Raw genomic sequence first — 24,653 nt, 5'->3', positions numbered from 1 at the left:
ACCTCAGGCATTTTTTCTGCTGGTCCTGTGAGCTCCCCTCCTCTGGCAGCTGTCTAGCCCCTCGAGATCTCTCTCAGTAGGTTATCTTACCAGAGCCGAGCCCCCAGCTCCAGCCCCAGCTGGAGGCCACAGAGGTGTCTAGGGCTCAGCTGCCCCCTAAGTCACACCTTCCCAGGATCTCTGAGGAACTGCGTTTGCTGGGGTTTCCTCCTTGGCGGCTGGCCACTGCCTGAGGTGGCCAAGGAGTGTTAAGTCTAGGGGCCGTCAGCAGCCCACCGCTGCTGGCCCTGGGAAGGGGTCGGAGGGCACAACAACTCTGGGCTCTGGAGCATCCTCACACAATCCTTACACATGATGAATCAAGTCGGAGAAGTCCACAGGTCACATGTCACACAGCTACTCAGCAGTAAAAGGTTAAAATGCAGCTCTGTCGGATTGCAAAGTCCATGTTTTTTTTTTTTTTTTAACCCCACCTCTCTTAACTTAGGAACTGTTTTGACCAAATTAAAAATTGCACACCAGGCAACCATCCCCACTCTGCGGCAGAGAGGAAACATTATGATGACAGCTGACGCGTCCCTGTGTGGTCACCCTGCTTCCTGTGCCCAGGAACAGCCATCATCCTGGGTTCCAGGTTGTCCCCTGCTCATCTGCATACTGTCAATATGGAGCACCCCGGGGATGGCATCCCAGTCGCACAACCCCCCAACAGCTACAGAGGGCAGACACCTTGGAGGATCTGGGCCAAAGCCTGGGCCCCTTGCCCAAGGCCAGGATTCCCTGCCTGCCATGGGGGTTCAGGCACAGCCAGGGTTAAGGACCAAGTTCAAGGGCAGAGTCAACACGTGAGCACATGGCATCCTCCCTGCTCCAGTCTGTGTGGGCTGAGGGCAGCACTGGGCCTCTGCCATGCCAGGGAGGCGTGACTTAAGGGGTAGCTGAGCCCCATACATCTCTATGGCCTCCAGCTGGGGCTGGAGCTGGGGGCTCGGCTCTGGTAAGATAACCTACTGAGAGAGATCTCGAGGGGCTAGACAGCTGCCAGGAGAGGGGAGCTCACAGGACCAGCAGAAAAAATGCCTGAGGTTGTGGGGGAAACTCAGCGAGGGTACGGGAGGCCACTGTTGGTCCTTGCAACCAGCTAGTGGGGGAGAGGCCAGAAAGAGAACTAAAGCGGAGAGAAGAAAGAGGCCTTCTCTGTCCAGCTTTGTCTGAGCCCTTCTGGGAGGCAAGCTTTGGATGCAGGCTCTGTGAAAGAGGCAGGGCCCAGGGCATGAGAAAGAAAAGGATTCTAAGTATAACTGCCTCACCCAGGTCCTCCCAGGGCCGGCCCAGGCCCCCTCAGGTGGTGCCCATGGTGAGCAGGCTTCCCGCCCAGGAACACGGCCCATTTCCCTGACCACAGAGGATGCCTGTGGCAAGACTGCTGTCCACGGGAGGAAGCACTTGGAGCAGCAGGGGTCCCCTGTGGGACAGACATGTCTCTGCACAGGCCCCTGCTGCCAGGGACCCCACCCCACCACCACCAGTCTTTTCTCCACTCTTTCTAAATGGCCGGGGGTGAGTGGCAGGCTTTGTGCAGGCCTCGGCAAGCTCAGGGCTGTCAGATCTCTATGCTGGTGGTCCCAGTACCACTCCAAGGTATGTGGCCAGGGAGAGCCAAGGCCTGGCCCAGGTTGGGTCTTGGCTCACCCCTGGCTACTCTGGGACACACCCTCTGGTGGGTGGGCTCTCTTGTCCCCCTCCTGAACTAACAGCTTTCCCTGCTGTCCCTCTGGGAGGCAGCACAGAGGGTGGGCTGGGGCAGCTGGGTAGAGCCCAGTTCTGTGTGCTGACCAGGGGTGGCAGGCAGGGGGAGTGCAGGAGGCCTTCTGGGTCTTGGTACACCAGCAATGGCCACTGCTGCCTTTTCAACTATGGTAGAGGAACTGGGAGGCTGGGGATGCAAGTACCCAGGAAGTGCGGTGAGTTCTGAGAGTCGCGCTGGCTGAGGGCCTCAGGAAACCCATGTACCTGTCATTCCGTGCAGTCTCTGACATGGCCGCTACCCCTGTGGGTGCCCTCTGCTGAGGGAGATAGAACCTGGGAGACCCCCAGCATGCTGTGAGGCAACCAGCTCCTTCCTGGCCCTGTGCAGTCACCACCCGCTCCTCTCCCCATACCCATCCCTGCTCTGTTCCAAGGCACCCGCACTGCAGCTGTCACACATCACTATCAATGACTGTCACTGCTAGGACAGCCCTATCGGACTACAGACCCAGGGTAGGGGGTGGGAGGTCAGAAGACTCATTCAGCGGGCAGTTGGACAGGCACAGACAGCACCCAGGCACAGGAAGGGGGCAGGACGTAGTGTCAGGCCAGGCTCTGGAACCCACACTAGACTGGGCAGGGGACTCTGAGGAGGGATTCCCCTCTACCCATCCACCCACCCACCCACATGAAAAAGGTTTGCACAGAATCATATGAATGTCTTTGCCCTGGGTAGGGAGGGGGTGGAGAGCAATCAGCCATTTGGACAGACACCTAATGAGCAGCTAACAGCCAGATGAATGTGCACACAGAGCTAACAATCGCCCTAGGAGAGGGGGTGGAATGAGGAGATGCAGGCCAGGGGAGGCCAGCACTGCTGTGGCCCTGGCCCTTCAAGGTGCTGGGTGGGGACCAGGAGCCGGCGGTTCCGAGGAAATCTGGGCCTGATTTGTGTCTGCCTACACAGAATTATGCCATCCATTTGGAGGCAATTTTCAAGTTAAAATGTTGTCAGAGACCTGTCACAGTTTTGATCTTTCTTTTCTGTTCTCTCTCAATCCACCCACATTTTCTAGTGGGGTTGGGAAGGGGAGCGAGGGTGACAGAGCCTGGTTTAGATTCAGAGATTTTTGGAATTTTTAAAGGTAGACGGAACTTTTAGAAATTACTGAATTTTCACATACGAAACTTTTCAGGCAGAGCTCAATGCCACAACTGTTCTGTCACTTACAGATGTGTGAGGAGGGGGACTGGAGAGACTAGCACAGGTACCCCTTGGTTAGCCTCAGGCTACGAGTTCAGAGACACTAAACAGTTCTACCACTTGCTTCCCTCAGCCGTGAACGGGAGTAATCCGCACCAGCCTTGCTGCTGACGTCTGGCGGACTGTGGGGGGCTCACTCTGAGAGCGGCCAGGCTGGCTGTTAGGTAGGATGGGCGAACAGACAGGCTGGAAGGTTTACTGCGACAGTAATGTGCAGGGTTACCAACATTATCACTGCGGCAACAAACCCACTCTGGGTTTGGAGAACACACGAGGACTCATCAGTTGCCCTGGGGTTCTGAATGGAGCCTGAGGGAAGGCAGGCAGAGGGCAAAGACCTGCTTTCCCTATTCTGCAAACCGACATTGCTCTGCCTTGCCGGATGAAGAAACCCAAGAGTGGTTACACAACGGGCATGGGGAAGCCTCTGGTCTCTGGGGATCTGGAGGCAGCCGTGGACTGGAGTCTGAGCCCATCGAAGAGGTGGACAGAGAAGGGATATAGTGAATGTCAGGCCAAAGAACCAGGATTCAAAATGACCTCAGGGGGCTGGACGGATATGAAACCTCGCGTGAGTGTACAAGAGAGATCAGGGAGAGAGGCCTAGTCTACCGTCGGGTTACGACAACCCAGTGCGCAGATTCAGCTGCTGACTGCAGGACAAGCCCAGGAATGCAGCGACCACATGCCCCTGTGCACAGGTCACAGGGCTCACTCACCAGGTCCCGCTGCAGCAGGAGGCTCACGCCCGGCTCTCAGCACCATAGCTAGGCAACGCCTTCCATCATGAGACGGTTCCCAGCGATACTCAGCTGAACAGAACCAAAGGCTCAGGACAGGGAGGGTCTGGAAGCTGACCGTGGCTATAGGAAGTGAGGCTGGAGAATATTCAGGCAGGGCTGCGGCAGCAGGTGAGGACAGCATGGAGGAACTCCAGGGCTGTTCAAGGCACGGCAGATGCTCCAGTAGAAGCAGCCTGTTCCTGCTGGAGTCGACAAGGACGCTGGGTCTGTAGTCTGCTCCATGGACAGTCAGGTCCTGCTTGGCAGCCCTTTTTGGAGCTTCCACTGATCCTCAGAGCCATGGGGCCAGGAAGGATGGCTCAGTTCCTGTGGTCAAAATGGTCAGTTTTTGCTTTCTGGACACCCAAAGCAGGTACAAGGGGTACAAACGGGATTAAGAGGAGAGAATGAGAGAGTGAAAAAAAAATAAAGACAAAAAAAGATGGAAAGAAAGGAAGGAAGTCACCACCTGAATCAAGTTGGTGGGTACAGGCTGAGAGGTGATCATCTGGCATGAAAGGAATCAGTAAGTGTCTCAACAGAACACACCCCAAGGCCCGTGGTGACTGCAGCATCACCTCAACTGGAGACCCTCTGTGGTCAGCTGAGAGCAGCTGTGTACACAAGGAGGAGGAGGTCCCATGTAGCTGGGGGTTAAGCCAACCTGGCCAACTTTGCCCAGTGTTCTTACCTGGTGAGGGGCAGGGGTCCTCACCACCTCCTCCATCCTACCCTCCCTGGTCCTGCCGCTTGTTACTTGTTCAATCGTTTTGATAGACAGGGATGCCTCTCCTTCCCTTATCTGCCTACATCCCATCTTGTGCATGCTGCTGATTCTCCCAAGCATGTCCGGAACCTGTTCTATCCCTTCTGCTCCTGGTCTCGGTGAAGCCTCAGCATCACCGTCCACCTGGCCGGGCTGCAAACTGACCCCTCCGTGTTCTTCTCTTTTGTCAGAGTCTATTCGGTCCAAGCAGTCAGAGCTGCTGTCTCCAAGCCCTGCTCCCTTGCTCCAGGATGTGCGTAGGCCCTAAGTGGATGTCAACTCCAGCTTGCATCTGCTGGTATGGGCACTCAGGGCCACAGCTGTGCTATCCAACCTTGTCTCTGGTCACCCACTTTTCCCTCGCCCCACCCCTGCCAGAGCCAAACCTCTTACCTTACCCCCTGCCTCTGTGATTCCAGCAAGCTCCACCAGCCAGGAGCCTTCCCAACGCTGTTGAGTGCTCTGTGAAAGGGGGAACCTTCCCTCTGCGCCCTGCACTGGAGGCCTCTCTGCCACTCCTTCCTGAGTGCCAGCTTCTGGTAACATCTCTTCTGCTGCCAAGTTATGGGATCCGCTCCTGGGACATGTGCTGGTTTTAGCCAAAGTGTGTTCTATTTCCCCACTAGAGCACACATTGTATTCTCATATGGATTTCCAGGGAGTGGGGTGGGGATGCCATTGACTCCATCCCAGGACTAAGCCTGGTGAGCACTGGTTAAGGCACTGTCACCAGACGTGTTGAGAATGAGCAAACCTAGGAAGGACAGGGACATGGGTCCTAGCTTCTCTGTGGTCATTAACTGGCCACGTGCCTTAGGGCCTGGTGGGCAAGTTTCCTTTCCTACAAAAAAGATAAGGCAGATGGAGGGACACATACGTGCCTTACAGCCATGAATCTATGTGGCTGGGGACTGACCCAGCTCTGGGCCTAGCTAGGGAGTCGATGGACAAGCACTGGGAGACAGAGGGAGAGGGAGATGGTGAGCTAATAGCTCTGGAGGAAGGAAGGACATGCTGGGCTAATGGGATAATTGGATAATCCTCAGAGCTAGGGGCTGCCAGGCTGGGGCCAGCTGTTAGAAGCAGACACAAATAGCACAAGCAAAACAAGGGCGCTGGTGCAGGAAGCAGCTTGCCGAGATGTGGAGGAGGGGCAGTGAGGGGGAAGAGAAGGGGGACAAAAAGAAACTGGAGCCCCCTGCTGTAGGGGTATAGGGGACAGGCCCTTAGGACCCCTGTGCTCTGGCCTGTTCATAAAGATTACACACAGGCACCCTAGACCCATTTCTGCACCAGACTGTTCTTAGGCCTACGCTGGCCTTCAAGGTGTTCCAGTTCCTCTGGGCCGTTAGAGGGACTGTCCACTGGGGACTACCTGCAGGGGGGGGGGGGGCATCTGTTGAACATGCCTTGAGAAACTACTGCTGAAAACAATAGTTTCAGATTCAGTGCTCAGGGGATCCATGCTTCCATCTCGCTAATAACTGACCCATCCTGAGGCTGGGCAGGGAGCAAAAGAAATTTTGGAGGTGGGAAGTGGGGCTGGTCTAGAGGTTAGAATCTGGCTTCCTCTGGGTCACCAAATCCATGAGGTGATCTCTCCCCAGCCTCGGAAAGCTCAGCCACCAAATGGGGACCATGAACACTAGACTCTCTGCAGGGCTGTTAGATAAAACTGAGACTGTGAATAAGAAAGTCATGTGAAACTTAAAAGTATTTTGCAAAGTCCTTCATTTTCACTCCAACTTGGTATGATTTTAGAAACTTTCCCGAGTCCCAATTCCTCCTACTGCATAGTAACATCAATCTGGATGCTCTTTAAATTTAGTTTTAATCCTAATTCTTCCATAAAACAGCATATTTACTCCATAAGGAACTATGAGAAAATGGAGGCTAATTTTATTCATGAACACAGAAAGGAAATGTTTAACATCAGCCAGCCATATCCAGCAATGTATATAAAAATACTATAAATCACGATCCAGTAGGGCTTATCCCAGGAATGCAAGGATGGTCTGCCATTAATAATTTATATCACATATATTAATAAAGAATGCGACAGCACAGCAGATGCAGAAAGTGCATTTGATAAAAATTGAGCACTGATTCATAGTAAAAACTCAATAAGTATGAAGTTATTTCATTTTCTTAACACAATAAAGCCTATCTTTCAAAACCCCACAGGAGGCATCATAGTTCAATGATGAAATATTAGCAGCCCTTGCTTTCTATCTAGTTCAGACCAAATCCACTGTTCTATTCAATGTGGGATTAGACTAGGGAAGGAAAGTGGATATCTACAATTAACCGTCTACATAGGAAAAAAACACAAAATATTCTATTTAGAGTATACTGAGAGTCATCAAGGTTGTTGGCTATAAGATCAATATAAGAAAGCCAACAGTACTTCTGTATGTCAACAAGATCTATTATAAATAAATGATTTTTTAAAAAGAAAAAAGACATCATTTCTAACAAATATAATGCTCTAAGGAATAAATCTAGCAAACATAAACAACAAAGAAAGATCCAAAGGGATTAAGAGCCGCACCATGTTCACAAGGGGAAGTCCACATGTAAAAAAACAAAAAAACAAAAAAACAAACAACAACAAAAAACAAATGAACATTGCAAAATCAATCTGGAAATCAAGTGTATCCCCTAAAACTTCCAATAGGTTTTCATGAAACTTGACAATTTGGAAACTAAAAAAGAAGAGGAGCCAGAGTCTAGAAGAGCTTAGCTACTTTTCTTCCTTTTGAAGAAGGTGGCGGCTTGCTTTGACAGCGAAAAGCCAAAAGCCAAAGTCACCCTGCCAGGACGTGGCAGGATCAGAATGACCGGGCTTTGGGGCTGCAAGCAGACCTGTCCGTACAGATGGCCTAGTGGCGGTCACATGACAGCGCCCGAAGCAGGGGTGCTGCGAGTCAACGGCTCTGAGACCGTGGAGTTCCAAGGGGAGAAAGGAAAACTGAAAGCAGAGTGAAGACGAAACACAGAACTTGAAGACTTTCAAAAGGTGACAGAAGATTCCTGAACAGAGACAGATTTCTTCAAACAAAGGCCATGAAAGAAAAGGCTACTACTAAACTGGCCAATCTTGAAAAATCAGTTTCATTTTATCTGAGAGAGAGAGAGAGTCAGCCAAAGTGTGCCGATCCATTCTGCCAAGGGCTGTGACAGACAAGGGTCATGTGACAGCTGACCCGGCACTTGAGCCATCAGTGGCACCTCACGTAGTGTAGGGCACATGAACAGGATGCCGCACAGGCAGCTGAGGAGCCGGGACTAGAACACAGCAACAGCCCATGTGATATTACAGGTGAACTAGGTGGTAACTTAACCACTGTGTCGAACATCTGTGCCAACAAATTGCAATTTTTAAAAACTTTTTTTTTTCAATGAAAAAAAAAAAATCAAAAGAAAGTACAAAGCCATAGACTGGGAGAAGATATCTGCAAACCACACCAATCAATAAAGGGTTGATGTCCATACGTGGAGTCAAAAGTTAAGTTCGATACATTTTAAATCCATGCAGATTTTAAAAAAATATTTATTTTAATCAGAAAGGCAAATTTAGCTGGTTCTGTCCCCAAATGGCCACAACGGTCAGAGCTGAGCCAATACGAAGCCAGGAGCCAGGAGCCTCTTCAGGGTCTCCCACATGAGTGCAGGATCCCAAGGATCTGGGCCGTCCTCTGCCGCTTTCCCAGGTCACAAGCAGGGAGCTGGATGGGAAGTAGAGCATTTGGGACATGAGCCGGCACCCATGTGGGATCCTGGAGTGTGTAAGAGAAGGATTTAGTCACTAGGCTATTGCTCAGGCTCAGGTTTTTTTTTTTTTTAATAATATACATTTCCATAAACTTGTTGAAGTCTCCTCATGTAACTCCTATGAAAGCAAACAGTGAATGGGACTGCCACTGAGGTGCAGCTGATGAAGCTACCACCTGCTGCATCCCACATCCCAGTGCCGGCTGCTCTGCTTCTGATCCGGCTCCTACTACTGCTCCTGGGAAAGCAGCAGGGGATGGGCCTGTGCCAACCACCCCACGTGGACCCAGAAAGAGCTCCAGGGTCTTCAATCTCTGGCCATGCAGCCAGCTAAGAAGTCAATCACTAGATGAAAGATCTCTCTCTTTTCCCTCTTTCTCTGTGTCTCTCTCATTATTCCTTTCAAATAAATACATATTTTAAAAATAATACAGACAACTTATTAAATATTCAGGTAAAGATATAATCAGACATTTGAGAATTTTAAAAAATGGAAATGGTTTAAGAAACATGAAAATAAATGCAGTCTCACTAGTTAGGGAAATCCAAACTCAAATATTTTCACAGCCATCCACAGCCAATTTTCAAGTGTTGGTGGGGATGAGGGCAAACACACACACACACACACACACACACACACACACACACACACACACACGACATCTGGCAAAGTTGAAGACGTCTATACTCCATGACCCTGTATTTTCCATTTTGAGGCCTCAATCTTCTGTTAAGTCATATACATTTCAAAACCCTTCACTGTGTCAGTTATACTGAAAAAGTTGATGCAATAATTTTTACTATTTAGCATGTTTTAGAGATGAAATGGATATGGATATTTGTATGTGTACAACTACGATTTGTTCTTCGATAAATTATCACACACAAGACAAATACGCTGACTTGATACAGCGGTACCTCTATATTCCAAGTTACGTTTCCCTGTTTCTAGATTAGGCCTAGACTCCTACTTCTCTGCCGGTACACATGGCTTGTTGTCTTTCCTCTCACATTCAGCCCAATAAATTTTAATGATATAATTTAAATGCTGCTTCCTACTAAAACATCTCTGGGTTCTTTTAATTCTGACATTACAGATGAGAAAACCAAGATCCAAATAGAAAAAAAAAAAAAAAAAAAAAAGTAAGTTGCATCATGCTGAATTCCCACGGGCTGATGGATGGTGGAACTGAAACTGTGGCCTTGCAACCCCGGTGGGGAGGCGAGGTCCCAGACCAACTCAGAAGGTAGAACTCAGCGCTCCTCCCAGCTGGACAGCCCAGCTGGACAGCTCACCCTCACCTCCACGGCTGCTGTTGAGCTGCATGTTCTCGTGAACAGAATCTAATGAAATAAAGTAGAAAAGTGCTAACTATGAGAAAGCTGATCACCTTATTAGTCTCAGGAGCCAGACCTGCCTGCCGCCTTGCTGAGAGGTCCCCTTGCTGTACATAAACTTGACTGTGAGAACGTCATCGCTGAGGATGTGAAGTGGAGTGGTGGATGGGAGAGGCTGATCTTGGGAGAGCCTGCAGGGAGATGTGGTGCCCCAGAGTTCTCAGGCACAGAAGGTCCTACAGACAGTTCGCGGTCCCTGTGGGCAGGACCGGTCAGCCCTGATCAAACACCGAACCCGGCCAAGCTTGTCTTTAGAATCTCTTCCCCTGTGCTCCCCTGGTTTGGCCCGACTTGCATCTCTCCTGCATTACAGAAGGAGGGAGGGCTCTGGTTTCCACTGTTCCCAATTTCCGAGGACTGTGAGGTTGGGAACACACTGTGGCCACCCCATCTGGGCAGGAAGCGAGCGTTGTCATGCCAAGCTGAGAGCCAGGCAAACTGCACTGCTTGCGGCCTCGTTCCGTAACCAGCTTTGTGCTGAGCAGATCCCATTGCTCAAGCACGAAGACGTCTGCTAGGCCTCTTCCTACAGGCTCCTGGGGACATGGTCACGCCCTGTGCAGGCCCCTGGAGAACGATACATACACAGAGGGATGGTCACAGAGGGTGGCGGACAGGGAATGACGACTTGGAGGGTTCAGGCCTGCGGCCTCCCTACCCTGTGTTCCCTGACACTGGCAGGTGGGTGGGCAGGTAGGCTGACAGCCTGGGGTTCCTAAGGATGGGGCTGAGGCTAACACAGTCTTGCCAAGATACGACCAGGGAATGTTCTCCATTCTCCTGCCTTGCAATGCTGCTAAGAAGATTAAATATGGAAATGAGCATGAAGGCAAGCGAGACAGGCAAGGCGTCTTCCAAGCCTGACTGGCCTGACTCCAGCCTGGCCGACCCGGGCTGCCTCCCAAGACCCTGCTCTCACCGGAACTAAGGACGTGAGGGCTCCACACAGGAGGCGCTGCCCTCTGGCGTGACCCTTTATCTACACAGGATTGTTTGCTCTGCCAAATAGACCAAAAGGAAGGAAGTCCTGCAAGACATTTAGTTCTTTTCTTAGCCCTTCCATGGCTGACATATCAGGAAACCAAAATTTTGAATGGGAGCAGGAGGGATTCCAGTTCATTCCTCGTGTCTGCACAAGGGGTTAGTCCTGTAGGAGGGCCCATTCTAGAGCAGGGCCCATTCTAGAGCAGGGCCCATTCTAGAGCAGGGCTACATTTCTAGGGCCGAAGGCGGGCCCCGGTTCAAAAATCTTTTCCAAACTTAATGTGACGAGGCTTGGAAATCCATTACTAGAACTTTGTTTCCACTGTACAGGTCAAAAGGGTTTTTTGTTGTTTTGCTTTTTTTCTTTTTGCCTCTTTCAAGTCACAGAAAGTCATGCCTACAAAATCCTATAAGTCAGGCCCAGAGCAATAACCTAGTGGCTAAATCCTCGCCTTGCACTGGCCATATAGGTACTGGTTCGTGTCCTGGCTGCTCCACTTCCCATCCAGCTCCCTGCTTGTGGCCTGGGAAAGCAGCAAAGGATGGTTCAAAGCCTAGGAATCCTGTACCCATGTGGGAGACGTGGAAGAAGCTCCTAGCTCCTGGCCTGTCTCAGCTCCAGCCATTACAGCCACTTGGGGAATGAACCAGCAGATGGGAAGATCTGTTATCTTCTCTCTGTAAATTTGCCTTTCCAAAGAATTAATAAATCTTCATAAAAATCCTATCAATTGCCTCAGTGTGGGGTGAGAAATTGACCCTTTCCCAAGTGCAGGCTCAGATGGAGGGCAGGCCAGAGCCTGGAGACTGCCAGGCGGAGAGGAGACAGCCTGCAGCAGGACCCAGAGGGGCCTCTGAAGCCTTCCCACCTGCGCAGTCAGGGACATCCCCAAGCACCCATTTAAGCTCCCTTATTTTGGCCTGGGAAAGCATTCAAGGACGGCCCAAAGTCTTGGGACCCTGCACCCATATGGGGACCCAGAGGGAGCTTCTGGTTCCTGGCTTTGGATTGTCTCAGCTCTGGCTATTGTGGCCACTTAACGAGTGAATCAGTGGATAGAAAAGATCTTCCTCCTTTCTGTATATCGGACTTTCCAATAGAAACACAGTAAATCTTTTTAAGACAGAGTTACAGAGAGAGAGAGAGAGAGAGATTGATTGATTGATTGATTGATTGATTGATTGATTGAGGCAGAGTGAAAGATCTTCCATCTGCTGGCTCACTCTCCAAATGGCCACAATGGCCAGAGCTGGGCCAGGCTGAAGCCAGGACCTTCTTCTGGGTCTTCTACGAGGGTGGCATCCGCCCCAGCACATGGGCCATCCTCTGCTGCTTTCCCAGGCACGTTAGCAGGAAGCAGGTGAGACAGAAACAACATTCTTATGGTATGCTAGGGACGGAGGGGGCAGCTTACCCTGCCACTGGCCCTGTCACCTTTCTTAGGGTCGGCTTTCTCTGTGGGAATTGACAGTACTGAACTAGATGACTACAAGGTCTGAGTCAGATCTTAGAGTCTAGGTTGTTTTAACTGATAGGAAACCACGATGAAGGCTGGAAAGATTTGATACAAACAGAAGGGAGGAATTAAGATTTAATTATTATATAGTGATGGTTGATGAAAATTGCATATTAAACATGTGCATTTAATTTCACTACATTTAAAACTCCCCCTAAATGAGATTTTACCCCCAAAGGGCAAAGTCTGCAATGGAAGCCTTTGGAAGGGAAAAAAAACAAAACAAAACATGACATCAGAAATTAAATACCCAACGGGAGAATTAGAAGACAGATTGAGGATATTTTCCAGAAAGCAGAGCAAAAAGAGTAACTATGACAGAACAGATAAATTCATCCCAATATCTGAATAACAGGAGCTCTAGAAACAGAACAAAGGAAATGAAGTAACTCAAGAAAACATTACAGAATCAAAGGATGTGAGATTTAGGATGAAAGGGCTGTTAAGTGGCCAGCACAACAGAGATGTGTGCTACTGTGAAATTTTTTAAAGATTTATTTTTACTGCAAAGTCAGATATACAGAGAGGAGGAGCAACAGAGAGGAAGATCTTCTGTCCATTGATTCATTCCAAGCGGCCTCAATGGCTGGAGCTGAGCCAATCTGAAACCAGGAGCCAGGAGCCTCTTCCGGGTCTCCCACGCAGGTGCAGGGTCCCAAGGCTTTGGGGTGTCCTTGACTGCTTTCCCAGGCCACAGGCAGGAAGCTAGATGGGAAGTGTAGCAATTGGGACACAAACTGGAGCCCGTAGGAATCCCAGCACTGAAAGGGGGAAGATTAGGCAACTGAGACATTGTACCAGGCTTTCTGTGAAGTTCCCTAACTAGGGACAAGCTGGGAATCAGGATGGCTTTGGCCTTCCTGACAGCAGAGCTCCTATATGAAAATTCTGAGACCAAACAACTGCCAATCTAGAGCTCTAGACTTCACTAAGTGCTGTCACACACGCAGGGTTTTGGAATGCCTTACTTCCCTTGTGTTTCCAGGAAACCCCTAGAACACAAACGTCATGAGGAGGATGAACAGGGGCAGGCATTTGGGCTAGAGGTGATAAAGTCTGCATTGCATGCTGAAGTGCTGACTTGGGTTTGAGTCCTGGCTCAGCCTCTGACTAACTTCCTGACAAGGCAAACTCAAGAGGGCAGTAAATAATGGTGCAAGAAGCCTGGCATCCTGATGTGGTGAACTGAGCCCCTGCCTGACGCTGGCATCCCATATGGGCACTGCTGCTCCATTTCTGATCCAGCTCCCTGCTGGTGTGATTTGGAAAGAGCAGAAGATGGCCCAAGTGCTTGGACCACTGCACCTACATGGGAGACCTTAGACGAGGTCTCTGCCTGGCTCAGCCTTGCCCATTGTGACCATTTGGGGACTGAACCTGTGGATAGAACATTCTCTGTTTGTTCTCTCTGCAATGCTGCCTTTCAAACAAGAATAAAAAACAGATCTTATAAAAAAGGTTATGGTTCAAACAGCTGGATCCCACGTGGGAGACCTGGACTGAGTTCCCAGCTGCTGGACATAGGGTGGCCCAGCCCTGGGCATCGCGGGCATTTGGAAAGTAGAAGCAGTGGGTGGAGCTTTAACTGGCTGCCTCTCTGATAAATAACTTTTGGGTTTTTTTAAGAAGAGGGAAGAAAGCACAAAATGAGAAGACCTTGGAAATGGCAATCCGATACAGGAAGCAGGTAGCAGAATGCCCGAGAAGACGGTGAGAGGGGAGGGCTGGCAGGCTGGCGGCTGTACAGCTTGCTACTCTGGGCAGGAGAGGCGGCTTCCTGAGAAGAACAGACCGAGAGGAGCTGCGGGTGAATGGGCCCTCAGGTGGCTGCAGTGATGACTGATACGATCTCAGAAAGCCAAGTGCAAGGCAAAAAAAAGCCAATCCAAACAGAGACGTTGGAAAGGCAAAGAAATCACAGTTGATCACATGGCTTAGCTGTGACTGGCATCTACACTGTCGTAATAACAAACCAACAAACCACTGGTCCACCAAAAGATATGCAGTAACTCTATCCAAGGCACAGGGGAGGCTGCACATGGGTTGACAGGGTGAATGCAGATAAAGGCGCTAAATCCTCTTCTCCCAGAGTGAGAAATGAACAGATAACATCTAAACCAAAAAATCAGGAAGTAGCATTACAAACGTGTTATTTAGAGATAAGTAAATTCCAGAAGAATTAGTTAAACAAGTTGAAAGTGGTCCCTCCACGGAAAGGGAAATAGGGTTGTGTGGGTAGAGGGAGGCTGAGGACTGACTGCTCTTTGTTTAAATAAGCCTTGTAGAACTAGTTCTCTTTTTTAAACGATGCGCCTGTATCATACTGATAAAATTTATGAGAAAAACGGGTGTGGTGAGGGGTAGTGAAAGCAGCACTTACTGGATGCAGCTGTGTGCCCAACACATGTTTGCACAGCTGTATCCAGTAAGCGCTGGGGTCCACATTGTATGAGCCTCTGAGGGCCACACAAAACACCGTGTGAAGGTGCTTCCCCTTGAGGGGCTACACAGGGGCTGACCCCACACCACGCTGTCACCTCAGGACATCACTCGTGCTGAGTGCTGACCGAGGTGTCTCGCATCAGAAAGCAGTGGCAGGCCATGGAGAAGGCGTTACGCATGAGTATCTGCGGGAGGCCCGGGCCAGCTGCTTTGGGTTCACACCTGGAGGAGAGCAGGGCACACAGATGCAGCAAGTGGCCCAGGGAAACATGCAGTCTCATCATGGGAACAGGCTCTGGCGCTGGGAGCCTGAGGAGGAAAACCAGAGGGCCTGCTGGGCACAGCACGGCTGTGTTCCCAACTTTGGTGATACTCTGCGGGGATTTGGGTCTCTGCTTCAGTACGTCAAAAAAATGACGACTTCAGAGTGAATTCTGCTGTCAGCTGCTAGCAGGAGCAGTGTAACTCAGAGCCACATCCCAGGGACCAAGCCCCATCTGAGAGGCCAGTCTACTCAGCCTAACTCCTTAATCTAATCACACTCTGCAGCACTCACCTCCACACACCATAGTCAGACCTAAGATTCCTGCCCGAGTTCTGAGGCAGGTGGTGTGGTGGAATCTTAAACAGCAGCAGACGGGCATCTGTGTCTGTTTTATTCACTGCCCTGTCCCAATGCCCAGTTGACAGCCTGACACACAGCAATGATTAATACTTTGCCAATGAGAGCAGAAGATAAAGAGAATCAGTTTAACTAAATTGTCAAAATTGGGAAATTATACCAATCAGTGGCTTAACTTCATAGGTGGGAGGAAAAATTTTTAAAAAGCCCAAGGAGGTGGGAGCAAATGTTTTCACTCACAGGAATGAACAAGGATGGGGCCGAGACAGAGACGTCACAGCGCTGGAAACTACCAAATCTGAGTCTCCTCCTTTCTGTTCTATCTGGAAAACAGAATAATGCTATCTATGTCACATGATTTTTGTAAGAATTAAGCTCAGGGCCTGGCGCGGTGGCCTAGTGGCTAAAGTCCTCGCCTTGAATGCACCGGGATCCCATATGGGCACTGGTTCTAATCCCAGCAGCTCCACTTCCCATCCAGCTCCCTGCTTGTAGCCTGGGAAAGCAGTCAAGGATGGCCCAATGCCTCGGAATCCTGCACCTGCCTAGGAGACCTGGAAGAGGTTCCTGGCTCCTGGCTTTGGATCAGCACAGCACCAGCCGTTGCACTCACTTGGGGAGTGAATCATCGGATGGAAGATCTTCCTCTCTGTCTCTCCTCTTCCCTGTATAGCTGACTTTGTAATAAAAATAAATCAATCTTGAAAAAAAGAAAGAATTAAGTTCAGTTTTTGGCCAGGGCAGTGGTATATCAGGCTAATCCTCCATCTGCAGCACCAACATTCCATATGGGTGCTGCTTCGAGTCCTAGCTGCTCCACTTCCAATCCAGCTCCCTGGTTTATGGCTGGGGAAAGCAGCAGAGGACGGCCCAAATCCTTGGGTCCCTGAACTCTCATGGGAGACAGAAAAGAAGCTCCTGGCTCCTACTTTCCAACCAGTCCAACCCTGGCCACTGCAGCCACTTGGGGAGTGAACCAGCAGGTGGAAAGATCTCTCTTGTCTCTCCCTCTCTCTGTAACTCTGACTTTTCAAGTAAATTAATAATCATTTTTAATTAAAGTTAGATAGGATATGTAAACACGTATTTTCAAGCTATAAAGTATCATTGATTATTAATCAGCTTGGCCAGAATCCCTCCTGAATAATATCTAACAAATCAGTTTATTAGCAAGTTCCCCCTGCCAGCTGGTTATCATTTTTTAAATCAGAGGAGTTGATGCTGAGGTGTAGTGGCTGGCATCAACATGGGTACCGGTTCAAATCTCAGCTGCTCCACTTCTAATCCAGCTCCCTGCTAATGTACCTGGGAAAGCAATAGAAGATGGACCAAGTGCTTGAGCTTCACCAGAAGCTCCTAATTCTGGCCTCAGACTAGCCCAGTTCCAGCCATTTGGGGAGTGAACCAGTGGATGGAACACCTCTCCCTCCCTACCTCCAACTCTGCCTTTTTTTTTTTTTAAGATTTACTTATGTAACTCTGCTTTTAAGCAAATAATAGATATTTAAGAAAGAAACAAAAGAGAGAGAGAGAATCAAGATGGCAGACTAGGGTAAGGGCACATTTAAACAGACAGAAAAACATTAAGCAGTGTGAAGCAGAGAAGGCACATTCCACAAAATAGGAGAGGACAGAACAACAGCAGAGGGGCACCTGGAGACTGACAGACACAAGAAAGCCGCAGACACAATTCTGTGGTGTTGTAGTGACTGATACCCCAGCAGCATTTAGCAAGCAGTGATCTGAACTGCACTGGCAGCTGGAACTCTACCAGCAACAAGGTAGCAAGGGGTGTTTACTGAGAGCTCAGGAGGTAAACCCAGACAAAGAACTTCCTGTCCTGCTGGTCTGTTTGATTTGACCAGGAACAGACAGGGCAGCAGGTCCCAGATGAGCAGTACAGGAACAGGTCGATTTCATAGCCCAGTCCGCCCCCTAGAGCCAAAGCCAAATCAGGCACCATTTTGTCTAGAGACAAACGCTATGGGACAGGACTGTGCACTCACTGAGCTGGGAATGAACTAATTTCTGGCTCAGTGAACTGCAACAATGTGGCATCCCACAGGTTCCACCCAAGATAGATCTGGGTAGCCCTCAGACCTGATGGCTAGCAGATCAAGAACTCTAGCAGTGGCACATCAGGTGCCATTTTGTACAGTGTGAAAAAGGCTTTAAGACTGCAGGAACAACAGGGAGCTGCGCATGCACTGAGCTGGGTGAATGCACTGAGCTTAGTGCATTGCACTAGTCCCACAGGAAAATAATACTGACTTCAGCATCATACAGGTCAAAATAGGTCCATATGACCTTCAGACCTAATGGCCAATAGGTTCGAGCAAGATCAGCACCACCAACAACCTAGCTATCTAGGACATCTGGTGTCTCCCTCATCCTGGGAACTGCTCAAACCAGAAGTGGAAGAAAGGTTTTACGACAATGGTGCAGCCTCAGCACTGGATCACAGGAGGTAGAGAGGAGTAGCCAGGAGTTGGGGTTACCGAGACCATGGTAGAAGTCTAACATAAGAACCCAGCCTGGAACTCGCTGGAGGGAGTGGCACAAGTGAATGCAAACAGCCAGCTATGTGCCAACCACAGTAACTAAACTGAACTGTAGACCTGTGGGTGACACAGCTTAGAAACCTGTCCCAAGGAAAAGAATCTGCTAACCAGAAATACAATGACCAAGAGCAAAAGAGATAAAGGCAAAATGAATATTACTGAAGACTCCCCTGCACTGTCAACCTCAGAGTTAACTGAGGAATACATCGAGAAAATGGGGGATACAGAATTCAAAACACTTGTTATAAAACTTCTTACAATGAGAAGCACATAATACAGGGGGGAGTTCAAGAAATTTAAGGAACATGAACAAGACATGAATCAAATGAAAGCTGATATATCAGACATGAAGAATACAGTGAAGCAAGTTAAAAGTACAGTGGAGAGTCTCCAAAATAGAATGAAGGAAGCAGAAGAAAGAATCTCAGAATTAGAATATATTTCATGTCACCAGGGGAAAACAAACAAAAAGCTGGAGGCAGAGCTGGGTCAAGCCAAAAAAGGCCAAATATAAGAGTCATGGGAGTCCCAGAAAGTGCAGAAACAGGGCTGGGTTTACAAATGTATTTAATGAAATAAGGGAAAAGTTCCCTAATATAGAGAAAGAAATGGGAAACAGCATCCAGGAGGGGCACAGAATCCCCAACAGGGTTGACCAAAAGCGATCTTCACCACAATATATAATGAAGCTCTCTTCAGTTGAACATAAGGAAAAGATCCTTAAATGTGTACATGAAAAACATCAATTGACATATAAAGGAATGCCAATTAAATTCACAGGAGACCTCTCACAGGAAACTCTACAGGCCAAAAGAGAATAGAGCGACATATTCCAGATTCTAAAAGCAAAAAAACTGTCGGTCCAGGATAACATGCCCAGCAAAGCTTCCCTTTATCTTTAAAAATGAAGTAAAATTCTTCCACAGTAAAGAAAAGTTAAAATAATCTTCCAAACATGCCCTACAAATAAATGATAAAGATGTTCTCTTGACACCAAAATCAAAGACAATTATGAAGAACATCCCAGTAAAACAACAGAAGACTAAATCAATGAGCAACCCATCGCTAAAATGACAGGACCAAATTACCACCCATTCATATTAACCCTGCATGTAAAGGTCTTAAACCCATCAATCAAACACAGATTAGTAGACTGGATTAAAAAAGCAAAACCCATGTATTTGTTGCCTACAGGAGACATATATCACCAACAAAGATAACAGGAAACTATATCATGGATTTTTTTGTTTCATCTTTTCAAAATACTTTCTTTACCATTAAATTCTTCACTGACTCAAATCATACACTAGCATCATTTTCTTCAAAAAGTTTTTTTTTCATTTCTTCAGTGACATATTAGTCATTCAGTAGCATGCTATTTAACTTCATAGCATTTTTAATTTCTTTTTTTCTTCCTGTTGATTTTGTTTTGTGGCTTTTCACTTAAGGGGATGTATAGTAACTGTGTAGTGGAAACTATCATATCCAGTGGCATGTTATTTAACTTTATGACATTGTAAATTTCTATTTTTCTTCCTATTGATTTTGAATTGTGGCTTTTCATTTAAAGGGGTGTATAGTAACCGTGCAGGAGACTATCATATCCAGATGTGAGGATACAATGCAGTGGTCATCTCTACTTCCAGATCAAAGATGGACTCCCAATGAAAAGGTTTACTCTGTCGTGACAATAGGATGCTGGACTCTCTGACACTGTCCATACCTGCAATGATGGACGTATGACTGTATATGAAGAGCTATAGTATAGTAATAATATAGGGGAACTCAGTGGGGGGTGGAGTAAGGGAAATCCCAGGGCCTATGGAACTGTATCATAAAATGATAATAATTTTTAAAAAGTAAAAAAAGAAAAGAAAGACGGCAGAAAGGAAATCAAATCGAAGGAATTAAAATGATAGGTAAGCTTTGGTGGAAGACAGGAGAAAGCAGGGTGCAGTCTTGACTGACCAAGGGCATATAACACCAACACACAGCACGAATGGGAAGCCCAGCTCTGTGACAGGAAGGGCCTTGAAGTCTCCTGCTCTGGCTCCAACATCTTTAGAGGAGAGAGAACACCTCTCCCTCAGCCAACCTGGAGGCTGTTGTAATGTCACATCTGACTGAAGGTGAAGAATCTCTAAGAATCATCAATCACCATCTCCCCACATGGGAGACGATCATTCCTTCACATGAGCACAGCCATGGGCATTTAATGGAGGAGTCAAGGTGCAGCTTGGGACACCCACATCCCATATCTGGATGCCTGACCCAGCTTCCCGTCATTGTGGACCTGGGAAGCACATGGGATGGCTCAAAGCAAGGGATCCTGCTTCTCCCATGAAGACCCAGATGCAGTTCCGATGTAGTTCCAGGCTCCTGGCTTCTGCCTGACCCAGTCCCTGCTACGGTAGGCATCTGGGGAGCAAATCAACAGATGGAAGATCTCTTTCTCTGCCTTTATCTATCTATATATATATATATATAGAGAGAGAGAGATAGATAGATTTTTTTTTTAAGTAATTGGGGTCAGCATGTGGCACAACAGGCTAAGACATGACCTGCAACACTAGCATTCAAGATGAGCACTGGTTCAAATCCCAACTGCTCCACAGCTGATCCAGCCTAGTGTGGAGATCCTTATAGATAAGGTGCCTAGGGTCCTGGCTTTGGCTTGGCCCAGCCCTGGATGTTGCAGCTTCCTGGGGAGTGAACCAGCTGGTAGAAGACATGTCTGTGTCATTTTGTTTTCAAATAAATAAATAATAAAAAAAAGAGAAATAGGAAATAGGGGACAACATTTGTATGTGGGTTTAGAGATCCAAAATTAATTACATGGGCTTCTTTGGGAATGAATTCTGCCAGTTATCTGCCTCTCGACATTTATGCTCTTGTACATGTCTGAACCAAGTCACTTCTGATGAAAAGGATACAAATGCTCCTTGGTTTATAATGGAGTTACATCCCAATAAGCACGGTGTAAGTGGAGAATATTAAGAAGTTGAAAATGACCCAATACACCTAGCCTTCCAAAGGCTAACCCAACTTCAGTGCTGTCAGAACACTGAAACTCACCTCCAATTTGACAAAATTGTCCAACAGAAATCCTCTTTGAGAGGCAGACCTTTGCTGCGGTGGTTGATTCCTCCGGGGACGCCTGCATTCCGTATCAGAGTGCCTGGGTTCAAGTTCCACCTTTGTCCTGATTTCGGCTTCTTGCTAACACACAACCCTGGGGGGCAGTGGTGACGGTCAAGTACTTGAGTTCCTGACACCTACATGGGAGACCCCTGAGTTCCTGGCTCCTGGGTTTGGGCTGGCCCAACCCCAGATGTTGTGGACATGTGCGGAATGAACCAACAGGTAAGAGATCTCGCCCTATCTTTCAAATAATTTTAAAAGCCTGTTTTATAATATGTCTCATGTAATTTATTGAATACTGTACTGAAAGTGAACAGAAGATGGTTGTATGAGTAAACTCTTGTGTACCATGTTAAAGCCAAAAACTAAAAAAATCACGTAATTGCAACCATCGTGACTCTCCACTAATCTGTACGGCAAAAGTCACATAATATCCCTTCTGAGAGATTCTCTAAAAAGACTGTGGCTTCTTAGTCATATTTATAATTTAAAAAAATGTTTTTATTGACATGAAAGGCAGAGTTTCAAAGAGAAAGGGAAAGACAGAGAACGATCTTTGTCAGATGTCTCACTCCCTGAAAGGCAAACAGCCGGAGCTGGGCTAGTCTAAAACTAGTAGTTTCTTCTGGATCTCCCATGTGGGGACAGAGGTCCAAGAACTTGGACCATCCTCCACTTTTTTCCCAGGTGCATTAGCATGAAGCTGGATCAGAAGTGAAAACAGCCAGGACATGAACCAGTGCCCACATGGCAGCAGCTTTTACCCACTACACCACAGGGCCCACCCCGTTACACTTTCTTCAATCTCTCCCCCTAAGGGAAGCTGACACCATTTCTTGAAGCAATCTTGGGGAAAGGCATGTCAGGATGGTCTGAGGCCTGCCAACAACCATGTCAGATTAAATCCATTCCATTCAACCCACCCAAGAGCTAAGAAGTTGACTGTAGACTCAGGAAAGATCTTGAACCAGAAGTAGCCAGGTAAGCTACACCTGGATTTTTTAAAGATTTATTTATTTTTATTGTAAAGGAGATATACAGAGAGGAGGAGAGACAGAAAGATCTTCCCTCCGCTGATTCACTCCCCAAGTGGTCACAACAGCCGGAGCTAAGACAACCCGAAGCCAGCAGCCAGGAGCTTCTTCCAGATCTCCCATGTGGGGACAGGGTGCCAAGGCTTTGGGCCATCCTCTACTGCTTTTCCTAGGCCACAAGCAGGGAGCTGGATGGGAAGCAGGGCTGCTGGGACATGAAGTGACACCCATATGGGATCCTAGCACATGCTTGGGCCCTACACTGAGATTCTTGACCCACCGAAACTGCTGGATAAGTCATACTGCTTTAGGCCATTAGAGGGAAGGCACTTGCTTTAGTAGTTAAGACACCATTTGCAGGTCCAGTGCAATGGTTCGAGGTGCAACTGCCAGGATCCCATATGGTGCTGGTTCGTGTCCTGGCTGCTCCACTTCCCATCCAGCTCCCTGCCTATGGTCTGAGAAAGCAGTCAAGGACAGTCCAAAGCTTTGGGACCCTGCATCCACATGGGAGACCCAGAAGAAGCTCCTGACTCCTGGCTGGCTTCAGATTGGCTCAGCTTTGGCCGTTGTGGCCACTTGAAGAAAGAACCAACAGACGGAAGTTTGTTCTTTCTGTATCTTCTTCTCTCCTGTAAATCTGCCTTTCCAAGAAAAATAAATCTTTAAAAAAGGAAAAATACCTAGTTTGAGCCTCAATTTCATCTGATTCATTTCCTGCTGATGCAACTGCAGGAGGCAGTGGGGATGGTTCAACAGAGTTCCAGGCTCGGGTTCTGGCCTGGCCCAGCTCAGCTGTTGTGGATATTTGGGGAGTGAACCGGTAGATCCAAGATCTTTTTGTCTTTGCCTTTCAAATAGGTAAAAATAACAAAATATGAAGCCACTAAGTTTTAAGGTAATTTATTACATAGCAATTGAGAAAGAATATACAAAGAGGGCTACTACGTTAAACAGCTATAGATGACTAATACAGAAGACCTGATTCAAGTCACACCCCTGAATTTTCCTTGACCAGGCCCAGCTCAGAGCAACCTCTGCTCCAGCTCACTGGTGGCTGAGCACAGCTGCAACTCCAGTTACTTCCTATCCTTCTGTGTCCCTTTGTCTTTCCAAGGAACTCTAGGTTAGTAGTGGCTCACATTTCTTGTGGATCCCTATCTGAAGTAGATGTTTGGCCAAGCAGGGAAAGAAGTGGGATTTGAGAGGCAAGAACTGTTTCAGAAGGGGGCTTTTCACTCATGTTTAGTGACTGAGCAATGACATGTAGGTGGGAAACTGAACATGAAAAGCAGCAGCACAACTGGGGAGAAACTGACTTTTGGTCTTCATTGAAATGAGGTTCCTACAGCCAATACTGTCAGTCAGTTGTCTTCACAAATTCTTGCTGGCAATTTCCTTCTTATTGTGTGTGGGGGCTTAGCCTTGGCTTGGCAATGGTGACAGGCAGCAGATAGGAGGTTCTTAGACGGGAGGGTCACCTCAGAGGAAGGGAAGTCAATTGTTTTCTTAGGGTCCCTTCTTGCACGTCTGCTCTTCTCGGGGCTCCTGTAGCAGAACCGTGCTGAGGCCCATTTCCTACACGTAGCACCATTTATTTAAAACACACACCCCACATACACACAACAAACCAAATGCAAAGGGAAAGGGGAAGGTGGGGGATGGCTGCTGAGGACCAGAGTCACTAAAAGTTCAGGCTAATAATAGACAAGGAACTCTGAGAGCCACTGGCTCGGCTATGTGACCTCCTGCAGGGGCTTGGCCAGGAGCCCAAGCCAGCTTTGTTTTTTCTGTGCTTTAACAGAGAGCACTGGCTTGGGAATCAGCATACCCAGGCACCTGGGCACAGGCCTGGTTCTGCCATGGCTCTCTCTGGCACCTTGGGTAAGTCCTTTCCCCTCCCTGTGGCTCAGTTTTCCATGTACAAAATGAGCGTTGGACTCTGCTCCAAGAGTTTCCAATGCTAACACTGAGAGGATACAAGGAAGACAGAGAGAATGTTGGTTGGCTAAGGGACCAGGAGACACACCTTCCTCTCCCACCTCTGCCACCACGGAGTCTGGCCTCTCTGAGCCTCTGCCTCTCGCCTGTACAGCAGGGCTCTATAGTCCCACTTCCAGTCTGTCACCAGATACTGTCGGAGCAACTGGTAGGGGCCAGGCCAGGCTTGGGGTGGAGATACAACCATGAGTTCCACCAGACAGCCTACGTTTTTTCAGGACATTTCCAGTCTATTGTGGGGTACAAAGGATAAGATAAACTGTAATCAAACAATCATTTAAACAAACTTGTAATTAATGCCAAGGTTAGTTCCCCAAGGAAAGAGTCACTCTTGGTTCTTGGTCGCGGAGGCACAGTGACACTCTCCTATGCTTTGCAATGTTCCGAGGTCCACTAGGCAGCTCCACTAGGTGCTTTTGAAAAACTCAATTCTAAAATCATAGTCCTCCTCCCCTACCGATATGCCATGGATCAATCTAATCAACCAACAACCATCTACTGGAACATAGAGCAGGGAATCAAACACCTATATCCTGTCTTCCTTGAGCTTGCAATACTAGATAGAACAGGAGCCCCTGCTGCGACAAGTGGGCATAGATGCTGCAGTTGGGTGGTGGG

This window comes from Ochotona princeps, chromosome 29 (genome assembly GCF_030435755.1).
Source record: "Ochotona princeps isolate mOchPri1 chromosome 29, mOchPri1.hap1, whole genome shotgun sequence".
NCBI lineage: Eukaryota > Metazoa > Chordata > Mammalia > Lagomorpha > Ochotonidae > Ochotona > Ochotona princeps.
Note: the sequence above shows the minus strand (reverse complement) of the source record.